This window comes from Spermophilus citellus (genome assembly GCF_964194105.1).
Source record: "Spermophilus citellus genome assembly, chromosome: 3".
Taxonomy (NCBI): domain Eukaryota; kingdom Metazoa; phylum Chordata; class Mammalia; order Rodentia; family Sciuridae; genus Spermophilus; species Spermophilus citellus.
The window spans coordinates 165,904,438-165,930,914 of record NC_138184.1 but is presented as its reverse complement, the minus strand read 5'-3'; the positions used below and the strand labels follow the sequence as shown (position 1 = coordinate 165,930,914).

The window sequence follows — 26,477 nt, the reverse complement described above, 5'->3', positions numbered from 1 at the left end:
AGGATAATGATTTTCAAGCATAGAGAGACTGTGATCAACATCACCCTTGAGATTAGAAAAGAAAAGAGGAGCCTTAACCCACAGCCTAAGAGGATTATGTAGGATATGTAATCATGGCACATCAGAAGTGGAAAAGGTCATTAAATCATCTCCTGTAACCCTTTCTTTCAGAGACCAGGAAACTGAAGCCCACAAAGGGAGGATCCTGGCATAAGGTGTCATAGTAGGCAGTTGAGGAAAGAACCTGTGACCTTTGCCTCAAGAACGCTGTCTCCTGTCAGAGGAGGCAGCTAGATGTGAGGATCAGTGCCAAGTGGGATGATGGGCTGTCATGAGAGTGACAAGATTTTACAACTAATCCAAGGCCCAAGTAATTTATGTTTTTGCATTAACCATCACAGAACAATTTAAATATTTCACATGGCCCCATTAAAGATAAGGATAATATTTTCTTTTTTTCTCTCTTTGAGTATGGAAATTTGGATGGTTCAATCATTTCAGCAATTTTATCCTGATTATAGTGTCAGATACCATCCTGAGGAGAAAAACATAGTGGACTATCTCTAAGAAACCTATGGCTTACTACAATGGTTCCCACTATGTAAATAATGACACATACATTTACTTATGAAAAAGTTTTAATAAGTCTGGAAAGACAATGCTGCAAGTATTATATAAAGCTAAATGACTCAAAATATTGCATCATTCCTACCTTTTAGGGGTTAAAATCCCACTTATTTAATTAATGAAATGTTATTAAGATTGGATTTGATGTTGACATTTTATTTTATTTATTCAATAATTAATTGATTTTAATTGATTAAAAAACTAATTAAGTGGGAAGAATAAGTAATTATAATATTGAAAAATATGCAATGATAGAGGTACAGGCATTGTGGAAGAGCTTGAGAACAGTTTAGTTACTTTTGGCAGAAAAATACAGCATTAAACGAAAGAGCTGTTGGACTCTAACCATTCCACTCAAGTTCCAGAAATAGAATACATGAGTTGAAAAAGGGCATGATTCTTCCCTTTTAAGATTTTTTTTCTGGAATTATAATACCCATAGGTCTGTAGTCCTACACAGCTGCAGGACAAGCTAGAAAGTGCATATGCTTAGCCAGGCAGTCAAGTTGTCCAACTAAAAATGGGAAGTAGTTACTAAGAATTAGAACTGAAAAGAATGGATAATGAGAGGCACTCTTGATTTCTACCTTAAGCCATCAACCCATAAAAACATCCTCTGAGGCTGTGCTGATAAAAACTAAAGACAAAATTTAGCTAAGTCATGTGGAACAAGTGAAAACAAAACAAACAAACAAACAAACAAAAAAAAAAAAACAAAGCAAAAATATATCCGGAAAAGAAATCAGGTAGAACTTGATACTCTCAGGAGGAAATAGTAATGAAATATGGTTACAAAAGAATCAAGATGAAAGAAGTGAAGGATAAACAGAGTGCAGATGATAGATTGGTTTGTATACTACATGGAGGATTTCAGAACTCTTATGGCACTAAGTCTTCACTAAAGGTTTTAAGCAAGTGTGTTGTCGTGCTCCACTAATGATTTAGAGAGATCATTTTAGCTGCTTCAGGGAGACAGGATTTAATGGAAAAAGACTGGACTCACAGCAACATATGTTAGGCTTTTGCAGGAATTCAGATGAGCTTTGAGGGGGTCTGCTAAGGGAATAAAAGCTTAATTGATATGAGCAGAATCCAGGTATTTTTCAAATGATTTAGCATGAGATGAATGATTGGGTATAGTGAATAAAAGAGAGGAAACACCTTAGCTTCTGATTTAGATAACTAGATGCCTTGTGGAGCTGAGACAGGGGTGAAGGGCAGGTGGTCAGTGTAGATACTAAATGATTGGGCTGGAAAGATGAAGGGCCATTGTCAAATAGGAATGACGCATCGAAATTTCCTTGCCAGTGTACCCCATGTTAAATGGACTTGCCTTGGAAATTCGCTGTGACATTCCTATATGGCAATGGCCCTCAGCAAAGGATAAATACCAAAGAAAAGATGCTTGCCTGGGTGTTTAACCTTCAACACTGGGGGGAACAAGGACCTGATCCTGATTTCCAAGACCTATATCAGAACTAGTTTCTGAAGAAATACAAAGTTATAGGAAAAATTAATTCTCTTTTGCACAACTTAATTTCAGACACTTGATGAATAGCCAAGTGAATATGTCTAGTAAATTGTTGTGTATTATATCTGAGGCTCAAAATAGGTATTTGCTGAGGTTATATTTTGTTCATCTTTATGTAGATGGAAGTAGATACCTTTGAGTAGCTAATGAAGTATGAAAAGTAGAAATAGGATAAACACTAGGCCAGTATTCTGAGAAGCATCAATAACAGATAAGTCCAAAATGGCAATAAATAGGATACTGAGTGATGGAAAATGATTATTCCTTTCTTTTATCTTTTATTTGCAGACCTCGGGATAAAAATCAAGGGATTCACACATGCTAGACAAACATTCTACTGGTGAGCTATATCCCCAGCCTGAACTATTCCTTTCTTTAGGAAGAAAACCAGAAGACTGAACTATGACAGAAAAAGAGAAAATAAGCAATTTAAGGAGGAAGATGGCACATAGCTTTAACTATGTCAGAATAAGATGAAAATTCAAATTTCTCACCATTCTTACCAAATAGCTCTTGGTGACTTGGCAACAGCAGTTTCAGTAGAGTGCTGTGCTGGAATTCTGACCACAGGATGGAAATTTTAATGGGTATGGAAATGGAGGGAGTTATGTGTAGGCCAGGATTTCAAGAAGTACTGTGAAGGGAAAAGCAAAAACATAATGTGTAAAGATAATTTCAGAGGAAGGGAATTGAGAGAGCATTTTAGAAGAGCCACTGTGGAAGGAGAGGTTGATATTATGGAAAATAAATGATAAACAGGAGGGGATGCAATCCAAACTAGAGGTGGAGAGCTGATCCTTGAAAAAGGGATATCTCTTCTGTTTTAATAGGACCGGTGGAAGGGAAGAATCATGGGACTAGATGTTACTGGCAGGGGTCAGGATTGGGTTTGTATTCTGTGGAGTCAAAGAACGAATACTGCGAACCCCACTAAGGCAAGAAAGTAAGCAAGCAGGAATTTTATGTAAAATGAGAGTGAAAGATTCACCACTTTTGGCACTGTGCACTTGGGAAGGGCAAGCATGCCTTCAAATCCTCACGTAAGGAGATATTGATAAGCTCCTGCTGATTAGCTCTTCCTTTTTTACTAAGGATGTGGGCCTGGTTGATTGGTTCTTGATATTTCAACTGTGCTGTGCCAGTATGCCAGAGTTTATAGTCACATCTCCATGAGATGGAAACTTATGCCTTTTGAGAAACAGAAACTGTTTTACAACATGTCAGGGAATGTTGAAATGGCTGTCCTCAGGTTTACCCTCTTGTCGACCTGCACTGTCTCTTCCCTATTCCCAACTGCCTATTCTTTTCTATCTCATTCCCCTCTCTGATAAGAATTGGGCAATGATTGCTCTAGGTGCTTTAAGCTGAAGCAAGGTGACGTGGGGTAGTTCGGGTTTCCCTTTCAGTGACGTGGTGTTGATCAAAAGGTTCATGGTAGAAGTCATGTAGACCCACTATTCATTAACTGCTTTCTAATGTTAAGGGGTGTTGAGAAGGGGCAGTGAAGTTTCCCTTGGTGACTGGTCCAGGGATTCCCAATAGAAGTCCAGGTGAGGTTCCTTTGTGTCTAAGAGAAATAGATTTTGTCATTGGTAAGACACAGGAGTTTGTTTAGTAGGTACAGTTTTGATTAATCTCTGAATGAGACCAAAAATGCAGGGGATGATGCAGCACCCTATGGTTAATACCCTAAGCACTATGATTAAAAAAGTTACCACAGCATATCCAGCTTTGCATTCCCCTTGTTCCATAAATGAACTTCCACCTGTGTATATAGTAAGATCTCTATTATTCAGGGGAACACTTTGGAGGTCTCCCCTAGCTGAGTAGTCTATGGCTGAGGCTTGTTGACAATCATGTTCAGGGTTTCATTCTAATGATTCTGGAAGAAAGGTGACTGAGTTAAAATTTGAGCAAGGCCTGGTATTTTGTAAGGCGGCTCTCCAAGAGCCATAATCCCCCTTTAGTATTCAGAATTCCTGCAAGGTCATGAAATGTATACAGTAAGATCCCTTCCTAGGGTTATCTTAATTGCCTCAGGGACCAGCAAGGCTCCTGCAGCTACCACTCAAAGGCAATGGAACCATCCTTGAGATACCATATCAAGCTCTTTTCTGAGATATCTTACCAGCTGCTGAGTTGGCCTGCTCTTTTGTGTTATCACCCCTAAGGCCATTCCTCCCCTTTCTTCACTAACAGATTAAATTTTTTGCTTTGTAGGCAAGCTGAGAGCAGGAGATTGAAGTAAACCCTCTTTTAGGGCTTTAAAAATCCCTAACATATTCTGCGTATTGGGGTGGTTATTTCCTGACATTGGGCTTTCTTGAGGAGTCAATAAAGAGGTTTGGCTATCTCTCCATAACCAGAGATCCAAAGCCTACAATACCGAGTTATCCCCAGGAATCCTCTCAGTTGCTATATGGTCTGGAGTAGAGACTATCGTTCTGCAGGGGTAATCCTTTCTTCCCCACGCCTGTGAATTCCTTGAAACAGTGGTAATCTCAGATATTGAACCTGTGGTTGGCATAGTTGGGCTTTCTTTTTTTTTTTTTTTTTTTTTTTTTTTGAGACCTTATTTCCACCATCAGACAGGTAATTCAGAAGATCTGTAGTGATCATTCTATGTTCATCTTGGGTGGTAGCACATAGGATATCATCCACATATTGGAGGACAGGTACAGATGACCTGTTGAATTCTGCTAGGTCCTAGGAAAGGATCAGACCAAACAAGTGGGGACTATCTCTGAATCCTTGGGGTAACAATGTCCAAATTAATTGAGAGCTACAACATGGCTTCCCCAAAGCAAAGAGATATTGTGACTGATTTTCTAGGGGTATACAGAAAAAGATGTCCTTCAAATCTAATACAGTAAATCAAGCAGCAGCAGCTGGGATCTCAGATAACAAAGTATAAGGATTAGGTACCACAGAATGAAGGGGGATGACTCTTCATTGATTATCCTAAGGTGTTGGACTAGGTGCCTGTTTTCATCAGCTTTCTTGCTGCTATGTGTAAAAGACCTGACCAAAAATAAAAATTTCAGAGGAGGAAATGTTTATCTGGGAGTTCACTGTTGCAGAGGTCTCAGTCCAGATAGCCAGTTCTATTCCTCAGGGATCAAGGTGAGGTAGAACAACATGACAGAAGAGTGTAGTGGAAGGGTGAAGCTCACATGATGATCAGAAGCAGAGAAAGAAATTCCAATTGCCAGATACAAAATATATACCCAAAGCCACGGCCCCAGGGAGCCACCCCCTCCAGCCACACCTGATCGACCTTCAGTTCCCATCCAGTTAATCCCATCAGGATGACCCAATCATTTCTTTTCCAAACCTTGTATCTTTCACACATAAGCTTTCAGGGGGACACCTCATATCTAAACCATAACAGCACCATTCCTCATTTTGGTTTTGCAGGGGCTATTGCAAGGCACCAAGAGTCCTGTTGTTTAAGGTTTTAAATGATCCCAATAAACCTTTATTTTCCTCTGGGTTCAGGGGCTACTGTTTCTGATATGGAAAGATGAAGGGTCCTTCAAAGTTATTTTAACTGGAACTACACACTTTGATCGCTTGAATTTGCCCTCAGTGGCCTACACTTTAGAGTTTATATCACATTCTATTAGAGGTAGACATAATGGATGCTGGGGTCCCTAATTTATGATGATGGAGGCCTGAAGTTTTGAGAACATATGTCTTCCCATAAAGGAATAGGGAACTCTGGGACTATCAGGAATGCATGGGAAAATACCACCCCATCATATTCACAGATTGATGGGGGAATAAAATATCTAGTGATAGGCCATGCAGACACCTCTCACACCAACACATTATCAGAGGAAAGGGGTCTATGGTAAGAGACAAATACAGAAAAGCAGGCACCAGTGTCCAGAAGGAAACTGACTTTTTGGCTCTCTACCGAGAATACCCTGGGTTCATGCATGGTAATGGGAGTATGGGAGGCAGTAAGGTTGACCCTGGGCCCCTTCAGACCTGGTTGGGAGAATCTGGCCCCATGAGCCTACATCCCTGGGGCCATTCATTCCTTCGGCGATTACCTTGACAGATAGGACAGGGCCTTGGTAGTAGTTACTTAACCTGTTGGCATTCTCATTGGTAATGTCCTTCCTTTCATAGTGGAAATGAGTTCCTTTTGTAGCTGAGGTTCATTCATTTACCTCTCTTAACACCCTGAAAGCTTGCAAGTCAGAGGATGTCATCTGGATCAGGGCCATATGGCAATTTTTGTAACTTCCTCCAAATGTCTGGGGCCATGTGAATAATAAATTTATCCTTTAAAAATGTGAACCTCTGTGAATTCAGGATCCACTATGGTATGCTTTCTCAGTGTCTTCTTGAGTTTCTCCAGAAAGATTTAAAGGATATCCTGTGGGTCTTGATGGATTTCAGATATCTCATAGTAATAGAAAGACTCCCGCCTTGACCTTCTGAGACTGTCAAGGACCAGATCCTGAAATGTCTTATTTTCAATCATCCTGTAATTCATTTGGATCTCATTTTGGATCATTCCTTGGAGCTGCCTGTACCCAGATGGATACTTAGATTTGCTCCTAGTCTGTGCTACAGGGACATGACTGAGATGCAAATCATCTCCAAAATGCTCAGCTGCCATTAAGATAGTCTTCTTTTTATTAGAGGTCAAAGTGTTTAAGTTTAATATGGTTACTTATCTAGTACTTAAGTAATAACTTGGCTAAAGTAAGAGAGAAAACCTTACATAAATTTTGGAACACCTAAATCTATTTATCGGGATCCTATGAGAATTTCCCCAAGTCCATCTTTATTTGCCTCAGCTCTTGAAGGGAAAAAAGGAAATGGACCTTTGTTGGTCCAAATTCCCCTTCTGGCATTTCCTGTAGTGGCAATATATTTTTTCCTCCTCTAGAGGAGGATGATGTGGGGATGAAATGAGAGTAGTTGGCAGGGATTAGTAGGTGTTGGGAATTCTTGGGACTTCCCTGGCTTTTCTTCCCTACTATGTGTCTCTTTAGACTTCTTTATTTATCATGGCAGCAATCATAGATGGTTCTAGCTTACACTACTGACATAATTTGGGGTTATCCTCCAGAGCATAAAGGCCTGAACATAGGGGATCTCAAGCAATTTTCCTTGTTTCTTAGCAAAAACACTGAGCTGCAAGATAGTGTCAGAGATTTATGCTATCTTCTGGTAGTCATGATTCTCCATTAGAGTTTGTATGAAGGCCACATCTAACAGCAAAAGAAAATCAGCTACTTTTTTTTCTGAAGTGTTTGTGGATCCAACTTTTCCCAGATAGTGCTGAACCTGGTGTTACCGCTGTTGACCGGTGACGAGTACTTGCTTCCCCGATGTTGAAGAATAACACCAAAGAAGCACGCCGAGGCAAGGTCAGAGTAGAAATTAGAATTTTATTAAAGGACAGCAGAAAAGACTTCTCCCGGAGGAAGACGGGGACCCAAGAGGTGGAATCCGTGGAAGTGCGGTTGTTTCCCCTTCTTATGGTTTTGGGGATGGAATGTAGGTTGGAAGGCCCGAGGGGTGGGACACTTCTTTGTGATGGGCTATCTTTAAGTTTGCTGGGGGCTGTTCATTAACACTTCCTTGAGGTGGACTTTGGCCTAGGGCCTTTTCGGGACTTCGTCAACATTCCATGAATTGTCCTGTGTTTTCCCTGAGTCATTCCCAGCATGGCCTCCATTTTAGTTTTCACTCGGTATTAGACCCAATTTACCTAACTACACTGACTACCTAACTTTAAATCTGGCTTCACTGGCACTACCTTTGAGACTAAAGCTCCCATCTGGATAAGACAAACCAGAACTCAGGCATCTGCACCAGAACAACTACCTACTCTCATAGGGACATATCCCCAAACGAGTTTCTTGGTAGTCAGCCATCCTTCCCCTCTTGCTCTGAAGGACTTGCTGGGTTTATTGATATCTTACTAGCTAAGTCATGCAGGTCTTTGGTTTCTGCATGACAAACAGCCAGCCTTAGCTGACCTTACTAGTCTCCCCTGGCCACTATTGGACTTCCAGATGTTGTGGCTGTTAATTAAATTCCAGCTGATAGTGAGATGTATTACTCTGATTCATGAATCCATAAAATTGGAGAACCTAGTGAATATGAACTCTCCTTTCAAGCAAGGTTGAAGGACACTATGTAAAGTCAGGATCATCAAGGACAATGGATTATTTTAAATGGGCTTTTCACTTACAATCTGGATGCCAGGGATCCTGGAAGGAGAGGTTTTCTCAGAGAGAAATTTGAGGAAGAATTTAATTAATAGGCTGTGAGCCTGGTGGTCTTGGAGGTGCTAAGAGAGACTAAGTTCAGCATTCTTTGAAGGAGAAAGTATTAATGTGTGTCTCCCTAGGTCCCTAAAGAACTAAAAGAGATGGGTGCCTCCCCCTTCCTTATAGGCAAAGAATCTGTGGAGGCCCATGAGGGGCACAGAAACAATAATGGGGGTGCCTTTGGCAAGTCTGCCTCTCAACTTCACCCAAATTCTGGCATCCAAAGGCAGGCCAGGATCAGTGGCCACTGTCTACTTGCTCCAGTTACAATCTGAGTCAGGACAAAAAAGTAGGAAAGTGCTCCGTAGAACCCAAGGTGCCTAATGCACAGGGAAGGTGATTGGGACCTACAGAAACTGAGAATCCCATATCCTGATATTTGAGACTGGCAGCTGTGCCAATCACTTTTAAGTGGCTGATGGGTGTCAAGTTTTTCTCCAAAAGATAGTCATCTCAATGGGGGTTGGGGATCCCGGACAAGTCCACAAGATATTTCTTTTTTTTTTTTAAATTTTTTTTATTGGTTGTTCACAACATTACAAAGCTCTTGACATATCATATTTCATACATTAGATTGAAGTGGGTTATGAACCCCCAATTTTACCCCAAATGCAGATTGCAGAATCAGGTCGGTTACACATCCACAATTTTACATAATGCCCTATTAGTAATTGTTGTATCTGTAGCTCAGTGGCAAAGTGCTTGCCTAGCATTCCTGAGGCACTGGGTTTGATCCTCAGCACCGCATAAAAATGAACAAATACAATAAAGGCATTCTGTCCATCTACAACCACAAGATATTTCTAGCAGGAGTTGGGATCAGATTCATGTTCCACAGAGTTGAAGAATGAACACCACAAATGCTGCTGAGGTAAGCAAGCAAGCAGAATTTTATTTAAAAGGAGAGTAAAAATTCAGAACTTTTGGTGCAGTGCATTTGGGAGGGGCAAGAGTACCCTCAAGTCCTATAGCATTCACTCTTTTAAAGGCACATAAGGAGAAGTTGATAAGCTCCTCCATTCCTCCATGTTGGTTCTTTACAGCTACTAGTGATGTGCACCTTTGTTGATTGGTTCTTAATATTTCAATTGTCCCCTACCCTGCTGGCCAGATTATGCAGTCTCTCTCCATAAGATGGAAACTTATGCCCATTGAAAAATGGGAACTGTGCTTGTCCTCTGGTCGACCTTTACTGTTTCTTTCCCTACACTCAACTGCCTCTTCTTTTCTGTTTCATAAATTCAGATAAACTTGTAATTCGAGAAAGGAATTTGAATCATTCTCTTATTGTGTTTCAAGCTTCTTCTGAAAGAAAGATGGTGAGTTTGTGAGATAACAGTCTTATTGAAGAAATGTATTTCAGGTTAATTTAGGTTTACACACCTTTCCTCATGTAATCAGCAGACATTGTATTCCATTGAAAGTAAATAGGTATCTAAGTGGCCTCATGAAATACAAATGTTATTTTCTCATATACAAAGGGGGTACTTCCAGAGCTGCTGTTGTTGATGGTGAAGTCATTAAGTCCTTCACCATTCACCACAGATGACTTTTATCCTTCTGGTGCAAAGTGGTTATATTTCTCCAGGTTTTAGGCAAAAAGAGGGGAAGGAGGATACAGAAATAAAACAACCAGAAAATAAACAAACAGCCTGGCACGGTGGTGCACACCTGTAATCCCAGCAATTGAGGAAGCTGAGGCAGGAGGATCACAAGTTTGAGGCCAGATTCAGCAATTTAGCAAGGCCCTAAGCAACTTAGTGAGACCCTGCCTCAAAATAAAAACAGAAAATGGCTGGGTATGTAGCTCAATGGTAAATCACCTCTGGGATAAATCCCTTATAAAAATGAACAATCAAACAAGACAAAATACCTCTTTATTATTATTATTTTTAATTACAAACTTACAAACTTACATAGGATATGTAAATTCCATTCATTTAACTTCTATATCTCATTGGCCAGATCTATGTCACAAATTCACTGGTAGATACAAAGCTTTTGAGGAATTTTTATTTTATTTTATTATTATTTCTTCAACACTATTTGGTAGCATTTACTTTATCTAGGAAAACTTTTTAAATGTAATCCTATGAGAATTTCCCCATCATAACTTTTTCCAAGTTATGATGACTATCATGTTTTTGGTATTCTATACATAGAAAATGCTGGGGATGAGCTAGGATGTAGCTCAGTGGCAAAGCGTCTGCCTTGCATTCACAAGGCCTTGGGTTTGACTGCCAGTTACAAAAAGACAAAAGAAAAAGAATCACACCAAAATAAATAAATAAATAAATAAATAAACAAACAAATAAATAAATAAATAAGATAAAAAATTATTGGGTGAAATAATGTTAGTATTGGTAGAATTAATAACATCTGTTTCATGCTGATGCCTCTTAAAAACAAATCATTTTCAGCATAACATCAGTTAATGGTAATTTATCTAAATATTATTCTATTTTTGTACAAGATAAGCATAGTTCTATATTTGCCTTTGTGATATAGAGTAAAATTTTAGAAAATTCCCTTCTTTTTTGCTTATATTAATTTGGATATTTTGGTTTAAGAAAAAGAATAAACTTTACTTCTTTTACTAATTCATGGCACACAGATACATTCAAAGTTATTTTATTACACCAACTTATGTTCTACTATTTGGAAGTCATGTGAAATTTTAAAATTCATCAATTTCTGCAATTCTTGACAGTGAATAGGAAACTCTATAGTAGGTGAACCGTGATACCAGCAATATTTTCTTTCTGCTTTACAAATAATTTTATGTCCATGTTATGTAACAGGTGTCAGTATCAATAAAAGTATTCAAGAAACAAAACACTATTTTATAGTCAAGTATTCTCAATTTTGAAAGATTAAGGGCAAATGTCTAAATTTGTATTAATCTTTCTCTGTTTTTTAAAGTTGAAATACGCAGCCAGGGAAGCATGCAAAATTGGATGAACAGTTTTTCGTAAGTAACTTTTTTTCATTTTATAACTGGGCTATATAATCAAGTCAATCCTTAAATATTCACATACTTTTAAAATCCTATTTATATCCATTTACAATTAGACAAAGGAAATATTGGTTGGTTAAAATTTTCTCAGTCACATTTACAAATGTCTAAATTTCATTTTTATATTGCTTTGTCTTTATTTTTTTTTTACTTTTGTTTGATTTAAAATCAAAGTCCAGTTTAATCATAGTTAGATAGCCTAAATCCATTCTATTAGGATCTCCATATTAAAGTAACTAGACATAGTTATTTAAGTTCCATTATATTCAATAGATATGTATTTTTTTATTTAGTTTAAAAAATTAGCATCAGTATCTTCTTTTGCAATTGAAGGTATGTGTATAAATAAATATAATCGTTGTGTGTGTGTGTGTGTGTGTGTGTGTGTGTGTGTGTGTGGGCGAGGGTGGCAGTCAGGGAGTTCCTCCTCATGTTTTGGTTGTTCCAATTTTGTAAATTACTCAACAGGACCAAAAAAAGAGGAGTGAGTCATTCTCTTTAAAGTAAACTCTGCCTTTCTGTTTTTAGAATGTGGCACACCTTGTCTTTCCTGCTTAGAAAATGACTGCAGTTTGTAAGTCAGATCTGAATTTTGGTTTTCCTGTTGATTTTGAAAGTTTATAAATTAATGTCACATGGGAAATCTAGCTTACAGTAAAGTGACATGTAACACATTAATCATGATGTAAATAAAATAGATTCCTTAGTAGGGCAGACAGACAAATATCTAAGGTTTAAAAGATGTTCTCCTACATATTGTATATTTTCTTTAAGGATGATCCTTTTAGAACAATTTTCTGCTAACCAGTTTGCCTTTAAAAAGGTGATTTTTTTTTTACTTAAGGCTTATAAAAATTTTTAAAAATTACTAGGTAATATATATATACACAGAATTCAAAAATGGTAGGCCATCAAATGAGGTACAATGAATCCTGTTCACCCTGTTCTCCATCTAAACATTATTCATCTCACTCCTAAACATAGTTTCTCATATTAATTTTTTATGTATAATTATTAAATCATTATTCCTTCATTATTCTTGTTTTCCACCTTCCACAAAATATGATATGCATATTGACTTTTTCTCTTAATTTCCATTTTATTTTATTTTTTTTCAGAGGGCAGTTTTTCTGCAGCTCCTAATGTGGTCTTTGGTAGAGATCCTCGGGCAGCATCCACAGATCTACATCAGGATGGAGTTTTTGGGGTGTTTCATCCTTTCAGCCTGGAATCCATTCCCAACCATCTTGCTGTGAGTGGCACAACACATTCACTAAAACAGCATCACATATGACTCTAGATATATGTAAGTATTGAAGATATTGGCTTCAGAAATGTCCTTAATGGACTTACTGGGTTACAAAGACAAACTTCCATATCTGGCACAGTTCTTTCAGGGAATAGGCTTCATGAGGCTGTGGTACTTTTGGGCACAACCACTGTCTGTTTTCCTTTTCTTCTATCCTTTGTTTCTGAGAAGAGGCATACTGTTTAGAGCATTTTTTTTTCTCTTTAACAATTATGACATGGGGATCTTTATTTTTTTTATTTGTTCTTTTTAGATATACATGACAGTAGAGTATATTTTGACATACTATACATGTATGGAATATAACTTATTCTAATTAGGATCCCATTGTTGTGGTTTCACATATTGTGGAGTTTCACTGGTGGTGTATTCATATAGTCATGAATACACAGGAAAGTTATATCTGATTCATTCTTCTGTCTTTCCTATTCTCATCCCCATTTCCTTCCCTTCATTCCCTTTGACTAATCCAGTGAACTTCTATTCATCCCACTGTGCTTATTGTGAGTTAGGTGAGTTAGCATCTGCATATAGAGAGAATATTAGGCCTTTGGTTTTCTGGGATTGGCTTATTTCACTTATCATGATAGTCTCCAGTTCCATCCATTTACCAGCAAATGAATGAGTTTGGAAGGGTTCCTTCCTTTTCTATTTCATGGAATAATTTGAGGAGAATTGGTGTTCTTCTGTGAAAGTCTGGTAGTCTGGTAGAACTTGGCTGAGAATCCATGTGGTCCTGGGCTTTTCTTTGTCGGTAGGCTTTTGATGGTGTCTTCAATTTCATGGCTTGATATTGATTTGTTTAAATTTTCTATGTTCTCCTAATTCAATTTGGGTAGGTCACATGTCTCTAGAATTTGTAAATGTCTTCATGATTTTCTATTTTGTTGCATTATTTATTACCAAAATAGTTTCTCATTATCTGTATTTTGTAGGTCTGTTGTGATATTTCCCTTTTAATCAAGAATTTTAGAAATTTGATTTTTTTTCTTTTTCTTCATAAGCTTGACTAAGTGTTTATCAATTTTATTTATTTTTCAAAGAACTAACTATTTGTTTTGTTGAGTTTTTGAATTGCTCTTTTTTGTTTGTTTCAATTTCATTGATTTGGGATCTGATTATAATTATTACCTGTCTTCTACTGCTTTTGGTGTTAATTTGTTCTTGTTTTTCTAGGGCTTTGAGGTATATTTTTAGGTTATTTACTTGGTTGTTTTCAATTCTTTTAAAGAATGTGCTTAATGCAATAAACTTTCCTCTTAGAACTGCCTTTATAGTGTCCCAAAGGTTTTGATATATTGTATCACCACTCTCATTTACTTATCCCTTAGTCATTAAATAGCAAATTTTTTAGTTGCTAGGTGTTCTTCTATTTTTTAATTTTATCACTGATTTCTAATTTCATTCCATTATGATCTGATAGAATGTAGGTGTGATAGTAGGAGCAAATATGACTCCATTTTGTTTTATGACTTCATCCTATAAAACAACCATGCCAAGTAGAAGAGTCATGACTGGAGCAAGATGTTATTTTCCTTTTGCTATAGAAACCTTTAAGAACATGGAACTACCTAATGGGGCATTGTTTCTGTAACTAGGGTAACGGGGCTCTGTTTCTGTAACTGGGGTGACTGGGCTAACTGTGATTGGTTAGGCTTCCCTCCGCTTGACTGCACTGTCCCGCTTCTGTAACCTGGCTTGCTTGCATTGGCTAGACCCCCTGAACATCCCTTCTGTGGTTTTCAGGCTTATAAGGAGTGCCCTTGCAATTGTTCGGGGCTGATCAGGGGAACAGCTTTGTGTTCTGGTCAGCTGCCACCGGTGTGCTTCAATAAAGGGTTGATTCGATTATACGTGAGTGGTCTGGAAGTCAGTTCATGAAACCCTGGGACGAAGCTTTAACTATAACATAAGTATTATCTCTGGTTTTTTTTTTTTTTTTTTTTTTTTTTTTTGTATTTGCTAAGAGTTGCTTTGTGGCCTAAGATATGGTCTATTTTCAAAAAGAAATCATGTGCTGCTGAGAAGAAAGTGTATGCAGTAATTAAGAGATGAAATATTCTATATATGTCTGTTAAGCCTAAATTATTAATTTTATTTTTGCATTCTATGTTTTCTTTATTTAGTTTTTGTTTGGAAGATCCATCCAGTGGTGAGAGAGCCATGTTAAAGTAACTGAGTATTATTGTGTTATGGTCCCTTTGATTCTTGAAATTGAGAAAGATTTGTTTGATGTATGTAGGTACTTCATTGTTGGTGGAATAAATGTTTACAATTGTTATATCTTGTTGATGTATAATTCCCTTAAGCAATATGTAATGGTCTTATTTATCCCTTCTGATTAACTTTGGTTTAAAGTTCACTTTATCTGATGGGAGGATAGACACTGCTGCTTGTTTGTGAGATGCATGTAAATGATATGTTTTTTCCCATCCTTTTACCTTTAGTCTATGGACACCTTTGCCTATGAAATGAGTCACTTAGAGACAGCTTATCATTGGGTCTTATTTTCTAATAGAATTTGCCAGTCTATGTCTTTTGATTAATGAGTTTGGGTCATTTATATTCAATGTTATTATTAAGAAATAATTTTATTCCCTGTCATTTTGATTTATTTTGTGCTTTTAATTTGAGTTAGTTTCTCCTTTTTGACTCTTCTTCTAGTGTAGTTCCTCCTTTTGCTGGTTTTCACTTTTATTTTTCATTTCTTCTTCATGAAATATTTTATTGGGAATGTTCTGTAGTTCAGGCTTTCTAGCTGTGAATTCTTTTAACTTTTGTTTATTATGGAAGGTTTTTATTTCATAATCAATTTTGAACCTTAATTTTGCTGGGAATAGTATTCTTGATTGACATTCATTTCCTTTCAGAACTTGGTATATATTATTCCAAGACCTCCTATCTTTTAGGATTTGAGTTGAGAAATCAGCTGATATCCATATTGATTTCCCTCTAAATATGATCTGTCTTTTTTCTATCCTTATTTTGTTTGTTAGGCATTTTCTTAATAATGTACCTTGGTGTGGGTTTGTTGTAATTTTGTATATTTGGGGTTCTATATGCTTCATATATTTGACTTTCCATTTTATTCTTAAGGTTTTGGAAATTTTCAAATATTATTTTATTTAAAATATTGTGCATTCTTTGGTTTATATCTTCAAGCCTTCATCTATTCTAATAAATCTTAAATTTGGCCTTTTCATGTTATCCCATATTTCTTGGAAGTTCTGTTTATGGTTTCTTTACATCTTTTCTCCATGGTCAACTGTATTTTCAAGATTATATATTTTGTCTTCATTGCCTGAAACTCTGTCTTTCAAGTGGGTTAGTCTGCTGGTGATGCTTTCCAATTATTTTCCATTTGGTTTATTGATTCTTTCATTTTGAGGATTTCTGCTTGATTTTTTTTTTCAGAATCTATGTTCTTTACTGAAGTGATCTTTCATTTCCTGTATTTCTCTAGGAAGTCTCTTTCTTCCTGAAGTCTCTCCTTACATCATCTTTTACCTTACAGATCAATTTAGCTATAGAACGTGCTAAACTCCTGTCTGACATTTTTTCTACTGGGTGTCATTGGATTCTGTTACTGAATTATTTTTGTTTTTTGGGCGGTGCTTTATTCCCTTGCTTTTTTTTTTTTACATTGTTTTTGTGTCTATCCATCTAACAGTATGGTTTTGAGGCAGTAGAGTTCTGTCCCTTAGATTATAGTAACCCAGAATGTTTCCAGTACTTCACAATTTAGAGGGAGACATATATTAACAACAACCAATGCAACAAATATACAGTATGAAACCAAATATTTCCTGCTTTGGGATCACTTGAAATGGTTAATTTGAATTGTCAACTTAATTGGATTAAGAGATGCCTATGATAAGAGACTTTTGAGTATGTCAATGAGGGTGTGTCTGGGAATGCTTGTCACAGCAAACTGAAGTGGAGGCCCTCCATAAACAGGCAGCAATGTCCAATAGGATGGTGGCTTGGATGGAATAAAAGCTGGAAGAACAAGGAAGCAGCAGCAGATACAAGTTCCATTCTTCTTGAACAGGTTTTTGATTGCTGCTGCAATTGCCTGAAGATCAGACTCACTTCTTCACTCTTCCAAAGTGGACTCTGCTAGTGATCCTGCAGTGATTTTCTAGAAGCCTTCAGTCTCAGAATAGGGTAGCACCATTGATCCCTCTTTTTCTGAGGCTTCAGCTCTTAGACTGCACAGCTACTAGTTTTTCCAGCTTTTTAGCCTGCAGACTTTTGTTGATTCTGTTCCTCTAGAGAACCCTAATACAGAATCTGAAATGTTAATTGTCACAACAAATAGAAAAGATATGATTAGTTATTGCCCACAGTAAGAACAGTAAATTTACATAAGGTTTACAATTTCAAGTGGTGAAGAGAGATAGAAAAGAAGTGATGTAGGATGTGATAATTGTGAAAGAAGAGGGAATAAAAGTAGAAGTAAAAAGTAAAGAAAGAATGAGAGAGCAATAGAGATTGGCTGTTAGGAGAGGAAAAGAGAATCAAGTGAAATATAAGTGAGAGAAAAAAATATAAAATAAAAATTAAAGAGAACATAAAATAAAAATAAATGAATATAAGAACAAAACTAATATATACTAATCAAACATCTTAGTTATTAAAATACTGATCCATGAAAAATAACTGCTTTCAATGCTAGGAATGAAAAAAAAAAAAAAAGAAACAGATGTAAATATGTATAAGTGTCCATGAACCATTTAGATCACAATTGAACAGAGAGAAGAAAAAAGAAAAGAAGAAAAATAATATTTCAATGAAAAGTTAAAGAATTGTTTCCGTTGGAGTTCAAGAGTTTCATCTTCCCTTCTTAGCTGTGTTAGGTGGGGTTGCTGGAGTGTGAAGGCAAATCCCATAGGTAGGGATCCTGGGGGTGGGATTTGGGCTTAGGTAGGCTTCAGGTTCTTCCTTGAATGATTGGCCTGAATATTTTAAATCAGTGCACCTGTGGGGCCAAGCAGTTGCTGGACCATGCTGGGATGCTGTTCCCCAGGAAAATCCCCTGAGTTTCAGTCATGTGGTAGAGTAACCAGTCCTTGTTTTCAGTCCCTCATGAACTATGTGTTTCCTGGATTCTGGGATGTGGCCTCCCTTTCAAATTCCTTGGCCATGTATGTTTCTCCTAGCCAGGTGCATCTCTACCAGCTAATCTTTCAAGTGGCCAGTCTGGGAAGGGTGGAGCTGGGTGGGTTTCCCTGGCCAGTATTCCCCTGTACAAATCCCTCTCCATGTTTGATTTTCTTCTGGTCACTTAGGCACACTCCATGAAAGGTGATGTGGGTTTGACAGGCCTGTATTTCTGGCAAGGAAGGCACTGTTATACCAGGATTTGGTTCTCCCAGATGTTGGCTGCTGTGTTGCAGCTGCAAAATTGATCCTTCCTCTGTTCTCCCTGGCAGCTGGGAGAGATGCAGGATATTGTGCAGGACACTTTTCATGTTAATTTGACAGTGTCTTTGATCTCTGATCTCTCCATGTCTGCCTTATGCCTCCTAAAAATGTGGGTTCCTTTAATTGGTGTATCCCTCCACCATTTTCCAGCAAGGGTGGGGATTGTAACCACCACAGGATTCTGAGGATTTCTTCTTTATTTTGTTATATTCAACCTCTTGAGTCCCCGATCTGCTTTGAATGTCCCAAATTAATTCCCAGTAAAGATTCACCTCTCACCTTGCTGAGAAGCTGTGTGTCTGATTTGGTTTCACAACAAGGAGCAACAAGGAAAACAACCTTCTCTATTCTTCCATTTTGAATCTTCATGGAGGGCTTTCAATATAAATCCTTTCATGGAATTCAATACAAAGGCATATATAATTTAGTATGCACTCTGACTAGAAAGGAGTGAAGGAAGAATCATTTTAGAGCTATACATAGATTGATATGCTCTAGTTCGGGACCTCCAAAAGACCTCCAGAGACCAAGATCGATGTAAGCAGCAAAGAGGTGTTTATTGCAAGCTAGCTCAGTCCTCTGTGCACACAGCAACTGGTGATTCTGAGAGGCCCCAAGCCCAGGGTTTGCAGCAGTTTTATACACTCTTTGGGGGAAGGCAGGGACTTTATATACATGAGAGCATCTCTTAGCAAATCATCACACACCACGGGAAAAAATCATAAAGCAACTCTAAAACATGATTAGCATATTCACTGGCGGGAACAAGGTGCATAAGGGTGATTGGTTAGTACAAGAGGGGGATTTGTTTGAACTGATTGGTTTAAGCCACCAGGGGAGTATGTGCTGAACTACATGGTTTCCCAACATGTTATCAACCACCATAAACTACTGGGAGGGTCATCTGGCATCCCAGGTATTTTCCCTGTTTCATGCTGATTGGTGGTTGCTAGGGGGCTGCTATGGGTTCTCACGTAGCCTGACTGAGTCAGGGACACCTGGCTCGGAAGATCTCTCCTATTATTTGCAGACAAACAACTCAGCAGGGTGGGTATGTGCCTAGGAGTGCTCTGTGGGTTTTTCCAAGGACAAGGGCCCCCTTCCTTGGACAGGCTTTGCTCTGAGGTAGAGGCTGGTTTCTCAAAAATGGAGTCACATCAGTTTCTGAAGATGTGGTACTAAAATTATTATTACCAGAGGAATAAAATTATTCACTGAATTTTTTTTTTTTTTTTGGTACAAGGGATTGAACCCAGGGGTGCTTAACCACTGAGCAACATCTCCACCCTTTTTAATATTTTATTTAGAGACAAGATATCACTAAGTTGCTTAGGGCCTTGCTAAATTGTTGAGGCTGGCTTTGAATTCTCGATAATCCTGCTTCAGCTTCCTGAGCTGCTGGGATTATAGGCATGCGTCACTATGCCTAGTTATTCATTGACTTTACCCTAGGGTAATGAAAGCACCAGATTTTCCCTAATCTATAGTCTTACAAAAGTTAATCTAAAATAAATATCAATCTTATTATTAAAACAATGACTTATATTTTAAATGTTATTTTAATTGTACTATAAATCTAACTTAATAAACAGGTAATATTCTATTCTATTTTCAGGAAATTACTTCATAAAATATAAGATACTGGGAAGAATTTGCACAGGCACATGCCCAACATACAGAATGAAAATAAGAACAATTATAAAAATAGGAGTGCTATAGTCTGAATGTATCCCCTAAAATTCCTGTGTTGAAAAGTCAATTTCTAACAGTGTTGAAAGGTGTGGCCTAATGGGAATTATTTTAGGTTTTAGGGCTCCTCATGAATTCATTCATGCCATTATGAAAAGGGCTTTCAGCTGTGGGTCTCCTTTCTTTTGCCATTCAAGGACAAAACAATCCTCCTGTATGAAAGATGAGGCAACAAGGCTCCGTACTGAAACCAGAGACTGAATCTGGCACACTGATCTTGGAATTCCCAGAATATGAAAGTGTGAGAAATAAGTTTATGCTCTTTCTAAGTTACTCAGCCTATGATGTTCTGTTATAACAACCAAATGGCTAGGACATGAAGAATAAAATTCTTCCTCATACAAGTCTTTATTTAAAACACAGTGTTCATTATTTAAAGAATCACACATTTTGTATTTAATGCTTAAAGTGTTATGTTTTATTTTTACTGCTTTGTATTTTTTATAACTTTAGTGGAAAAAGGCAGACGAAAACAAAAGAAGCTGTGTTTATTATTAGAGTAAATACATAAAAGATTTTGCTCTTTGAGTGTAATTGATTTTCATTTTTAATTTTGTTTTTAAGGCATTCCAAAAAAGGAAATTAGCCTAACAGTAAATGTATAAAAATAAATCCAGAGTATTGAATGAAGCTAAAAAACTCAAGACTAGATATCAAACTTTTCAAATTGGGAAAGATAAACTGTTTGTTGATATTTAATAAAGACTAAGTTTTCACCACAAAGAAATGATAAATGCTTGAGAAGATGGATAAGTTTTATGTTTCAATATATGTTTGTAAAATTTCACTATATGTACCAACCTTACATTTAAATTAGAAATTAATTGAAGTATGTAATCCGAAAAATAAGCATGGTGAGAGAACTGGAAAATAAGTTTTTTGTTTTTTTTTTCCCTGTACCTTGGGTGCAAGAAAGATAATTTGGTACATAACAGAGATATTGGATAATGGAGTCATTACTTGGTTTCCAATTAAATATGTGTTGACATTGAGATCCTGCCATAGAATAAAGGGCTTCACATGTAGTGCTAGAATCTAGATGTTCTCTTGTGGCTCAGAGATCTGAGGGAAATCAGGTATTGTTTCCCAAACCTCTGAACTGTAAAGTATTCTGGGAATTTATCTTTTCCACTCTCAGGGAAAATAATCAAGCTGGGTTTCTGGGCCTGCTTTTAAAATCCTCACATGCAAAGTAAATGTTCTCTATAAGGACACATATGATGATAAAAAAATTTTATTTCCATCTTTAATAGTGTCTGGTTCAACATTTTAAGTTCAATTACCTATGCAAGAATATGCTTTTCTCCTATAAAGTCAAATAGAGATTAAGAAAAGTCCTTTGCCAAATTAAGAATTTTGCTTTGGCAAAGTGTACTTTATATTGATTTTTAACCAAACTTTGATTATTTAAATTTTATTTTTAAATTTAATTTACTCAGCTCTTGTGGATGTCTATGTTTTATAATGCTTGGCACATTGTTTAAATTTATATCCTATGCAAAAATGTTATGTACACCTAATTTATAGTATACAGTATAGAGATTGTTTTATTAGAATAACAGCATTGCCTTCCTTTAAAATACCACAAAATTCTGCATCTTGAAAAATTCCCTAGTTTTTATTAACTTATGCTTAAAAATTTTAGTAGCTTTTATTGGTGATAAAAGTCTCAATCCAGAGTTTTTAATCAACATTGATTCTTCAATTCTCAAGCAGCTCTGTTTTATTTAAATGTAAGTTCTATTGATACTTGTACAGATAAATCCATCTATACGCTATTATCACTGAAATGCAAATGGAAAGGTAGGTAAAAGAACAAAGGGAAAGAGGAAGACAGGGAAGTGATAAAAATAAGTCAAGATCCCCACCTTCTTACACTTTCTATCCTCTTACAGCATGGTCTCAGATTTTCCAGCAGACAGGTCTAACCATAGCATTGAAACTAAGTTTGCATGTTATAATTAAGTTTTATCTGCTTTAAATACCTCTTATGTCGTGGGACTTGACCTGGTCAATGATGTTAGGTTTTCACTGCAGATGCAGGTCTATTTTCCAGAATCATTCAGCAGTGTGGCCTACTCATGTCACCCTTTTTTGAAGACCACAAAGCAAAACCAAAGAAAAACAAAAACCTGACAAATAATAGCAAACGAATATAGGCTGCATTCCCAAAACAATTAGTGGGATGAACTATCAGACTCATTTTTAGGAAAGGAAATCCTGACACCATCATCCAATGTCAACTATAAATATACAGTGAAAACTACTTGGAAAAAAGTCTTTATTTGTGTATCAATTTTCCATAATAATGTAAGGAAAAATAACATTACATCAATTTGTTGTGTATAATTGACAAATCTAATTTACCACATTGATTTGAAATGTTTTGCTCTTTGCTGTGAATTAAGTTTTCTTCTTATTGTAACCCATTATGTTACTTTTATTCTCTGATAATTAGTACTTATTATCCTCTTTTGTTCCTAAGAGTTGAGGTAAACAAGCAATTCAGTTCATTGAGCATTGTTATCAATTAATGCAAGACTATTTTCCTCTTGATCCCCCTCTTCCATTTCTTACATAAGCTCTTTCTCTTATATGTTTTCTATAGGCCCTAAAATGTTAGTAAATTATTACCTAGGCATGGTTGCACACCCCTGTAATCCCAGCAGTTTGGGAGGCTGAGGCAGAAGGATCACAAGTTCAAAGCCAGCCTCAGCAATATAGCAAGATCCTAAGCAAGTTAGGGAGACCCTGTCTCAAAATAAGAAATAAAACGAGCTGGGGATGTAGTTTAGTAGTTAAAGGCCCCTGCATTCAATTTCTGGTACTGAAAAAAAATAAATTATTAGAAAATATATAATATTATTCTCTTTTTAACTTTGATGAATGTTTTAGTTCTTTATTCACTGAACACTCTTTCTGGGACACTATTATGTGCTTAGTTCTTTATACAGTATTGTATTTCATAGTGTGTGTCTACTATATTTTAATTTTCTATTTTCCCAGTAATTTCTCCTAGTTGCTATGGCTTCCATAACCACAAATATTGCTGAGACTGACTTGTGTAAGTCCCAGTGTGAAACCACATGAGAATGTTGCTATCATTTTGCTAGCTCTTAATGTGTTTGCCTCACATACTTCAGAGTTGTAGTGAACCGATAATGGCTGTATGTTTCTCTTTCTTCCACCTTTGTGAATAGAATATTCATTGTGACTCTCCTGACCTTGTTCCACCAAGGTAAACTGGCAGTGTGGGAGACAGATGATGATTTGTAGTTTGTATGTTTCGGGATTGAGGGGACCCACATATATATTTGCTGTAGTGACTACAACACTTTACCCTGAGATGCTGGGCTTTGAGGTTGATACTCTGACCACATGAAACTTTTGGATTGGGTGTATCTTACCTGTATGAGGGAGAGTGAACCAAATGACTAGAGGGATTATAAGGACAGAAAAAAGAACTCAGATGAAGAGATTGGAGCAAGGAAAAGGAGAAAGAAAACTGGATGGAGGGGATATGAAGGACATCTGGGTCTCTTTTCTCAAAGTGATTCTGTAAGTGGTAGCAGAGAACTACAGCTAGAGCCTAGGAGCTATGCTAAAGCAGATGAATGATCTCAGGTCTGCTGATAAATCATGGCAGGTGCTCTGCCATGTTATGCAGAAAGCCTACCTGTGATTCTCCTGCCTGCTAAATGCCTAGCAGTCATGTTAGTGGACTCAGAAGTCCTGTCTTCACTTTGAGATTTCACATTCCCAACTGTAATCACATTTGGCACCTACCTAAACTCTTCTGGAATGCTAATTATCTCTTTTTTTTTTTCACTTGGTATAATTATATATTTATTTATCTATTTTTTTTATTGGTTGTTCACAACATTATAAAGCTCTTGACATATCATAATTTATACATTAGATTGAAGTGGGTTATGAACTCCCAATTTTACCCCAAATGCAGATTGCAGAATCACATCGGTTACTCTAGAGAACCAATAGATACCATTAGTTTCCATGCCTGTGTAGTACACTGACTAAAAATGTCACATAAATTACATGTTATTTTAGTATTTTTTCACATTTTTGGAATAGAAGATTAAAAGATGCTAAAGTGTAAAATGATAAAGCAGTGAACTCCTCTGAGAAATATTAACTAAGAAATTGTTATGTGTGATACAATGTTATATATCCTCCTAAAATATGTGTGTGTACTTTGATTTTCTTGTTATGTTATTCTAAAATATATTAATTATTAGACTGGAGAAACTGCATACACATGTCTAAAATTCAAATCATTAGATGAAAATGATTTAGAAATATATATTAATATACACATTTAATCTTTCATCATTCATTAATCTTAAACTGTGTGTAAATTAATCATTTATAGCTTTTTGTAGGCAAAATACCATTTTATCTAGCTACTGTAGTTAAGTTTGATATATGAACTCACACCTGAAAGAATCTTCTTAGTCAAAAAGCCCTTATGCATCAACATGCACAACTATAATGCACCATTAAAAATGTGGAAAAACAAACAAAAAAGCCTTTATGATTAAAAAAATTACTGCTGGCTGATCAGGCATAGACTTCAACCCTAAAATTTATTAATCTAGATTTACAACATTTTAATATTATGTCATTTAGATTAGCATACTAGTGTTATGGTTTTTCACTCTTGGAGAGAATTTTTTTCATAAAATTTACTCTTCTTTTTGAAAAATAAATCTAACTTATTTCACAAAAACTCTGTGTGTGTGTGTGTGTGTGTGTGTGTGTGTGTGTGTGTGTCTAACCAGAACCACCCAAGACCCCTAATTTTATATGTAAAATAGGACCTCATATTAAGCCATGTTCTTTTGGTAAATGAACCATGAGTCCTAGTTTATCTGTTTAGTGGGAACTTTCTACATCATGATGCTCATGTACATAATTCAAACAAAAATATTATGATAAAGAGGTCACATTTTATTAAAAATATTTTCCCTTCCTTTAAAGTTTTAAAAGGTATATTTTATATTTTAATTTTTATTTATGATTCATTTTGTTTTTTTTAATTAGCAGAAGGTTATCTCACATACTTTATTTTACTGTTAATTGCCTCTACTTAGGATTGATTTGAATATAAATAAATTTTCTAAAATATAGCATTGATGATTAAGTGTCTCACGACAGTTGTTTATGCTAGTTATTAATACCATAGTTTGATAATTTTTTAAAAATTATTATTGAAGGATTGCTGTTGTTAATTATTTGTCAAATAAATGCAATCTTTAAGAAGATATAATCTATGAAAAGACATCAAATGATCTCTAAAATAATTTTAAATCCTTATTATTAAAATAGAGCTGTCCAAATGATTTTTTAATTTCTTTTTCTAGCATGCTATAATTAAGAAGAAAACTAATTGACATAATTTTAACATGTTCCAATTCTACAACACTAATTTCTCATTAAATGCAATAACCACTCAAAAATCTAGTCAATTAAATCCACCTACGTTAGGATGGAGTTTCAGATTTTTTTTTTTAAGTTAAAGAGTCTTATGTAGTATTTAGAATATTATGGTTGTTAGAAGTGTAATTGTAAAAAAATCTGTGAATCCCTCAACTTTTACATTTATTAAAATATCCAAAATATTGAAATGAATAATAGATTGAATATTCAGCTTTAGATTTCATATTTGTGGTCCAAAATAACATTTTTTTTTAAAGATAGAGTGAGAGAGAGAGGGAGAGAGAGAGAGAGAGAGAGAATTTTAATATTTATTTATTTTTTTTAGTTTTTGGCGGACACAACATCTTTTGTTTGTATGTGGTGCTGAGGATCGAACCCGGGCCGCACGCATGCCAGGCGAGCGCGCTACCGCTTGAGCCACATCTCCAGCCCCAAAATAACATTTTTTATAGGTTAATTTTCCTCCCTCCTTTCCTTTCTTTCTTCCTTAGGAGGGATTGAACCCCCAGGGATGAGCCATATCCCTGGCCCTTTTTATGTTATATTTTGAAACAGGGTATGCCAAGTTGTGTAGGGCCTCACTAATTTGCTGAGGCTGGCTTTTATCTTACAATCTTTTTGTCTCAGCTTCCCAAGTCACTAGGATTGCAGGTATGTGCCACTACACCTGGCCAAAAGGCTAATTTTCATATTGTTATTAGAAACAATGGGAAGTCCGACTGCTTCTGACTGTTAATTTAAATGAAGATCTTCTACTCTAAAGAACATATAAATATAGCTTTGGTACTTGAATTTCAACACAAAATATATTCAAAATCAATGTGTTTTCATTTCTTTTTTATTTTAAACATTTTTTAGTTGTTGATGGACACAATACCTTTTATTTTTATTTATTCATTTAAAAAATTTTTAGTTGTAGACAGACACAATATATTCATTTATTTATTTTTATGTATTGCTGAGGATCAAACCCAGTGCCTCACGCATGCTAGATAAATGCTTTCATGTTTACATTGGTTTCTTCTCAGTATTCCTGTCAAACATTTTCTGTCTTGTATAACA

General features: G+C 36.2%; 1 long non-coding RNA gene across 1 annotated transcript in view; it reads left to right on the top strand.

Moving 5' to 3' along the window:
• The first annotated feature begins 11,996 nt into the window (after window positions 1-11,996).
• The window catches only part of LOC308645520, a 78,905-nt gene continuing 64,424 nt past the window's right edge, over window positions 11,997-26,477 (top strand). Inside the window, exons 1-2 of the long non-coding RNA XR_014021228.1 lie at window positions 11,997-12,047; window positions 12,592-12,779. This is a non-coding gene — a long non-coding RNA (uncharacterized lncRNA). The remainder of the gene's footprint in view (window positions 12,048-12,591; window positions 12,780-26,477) is intronic.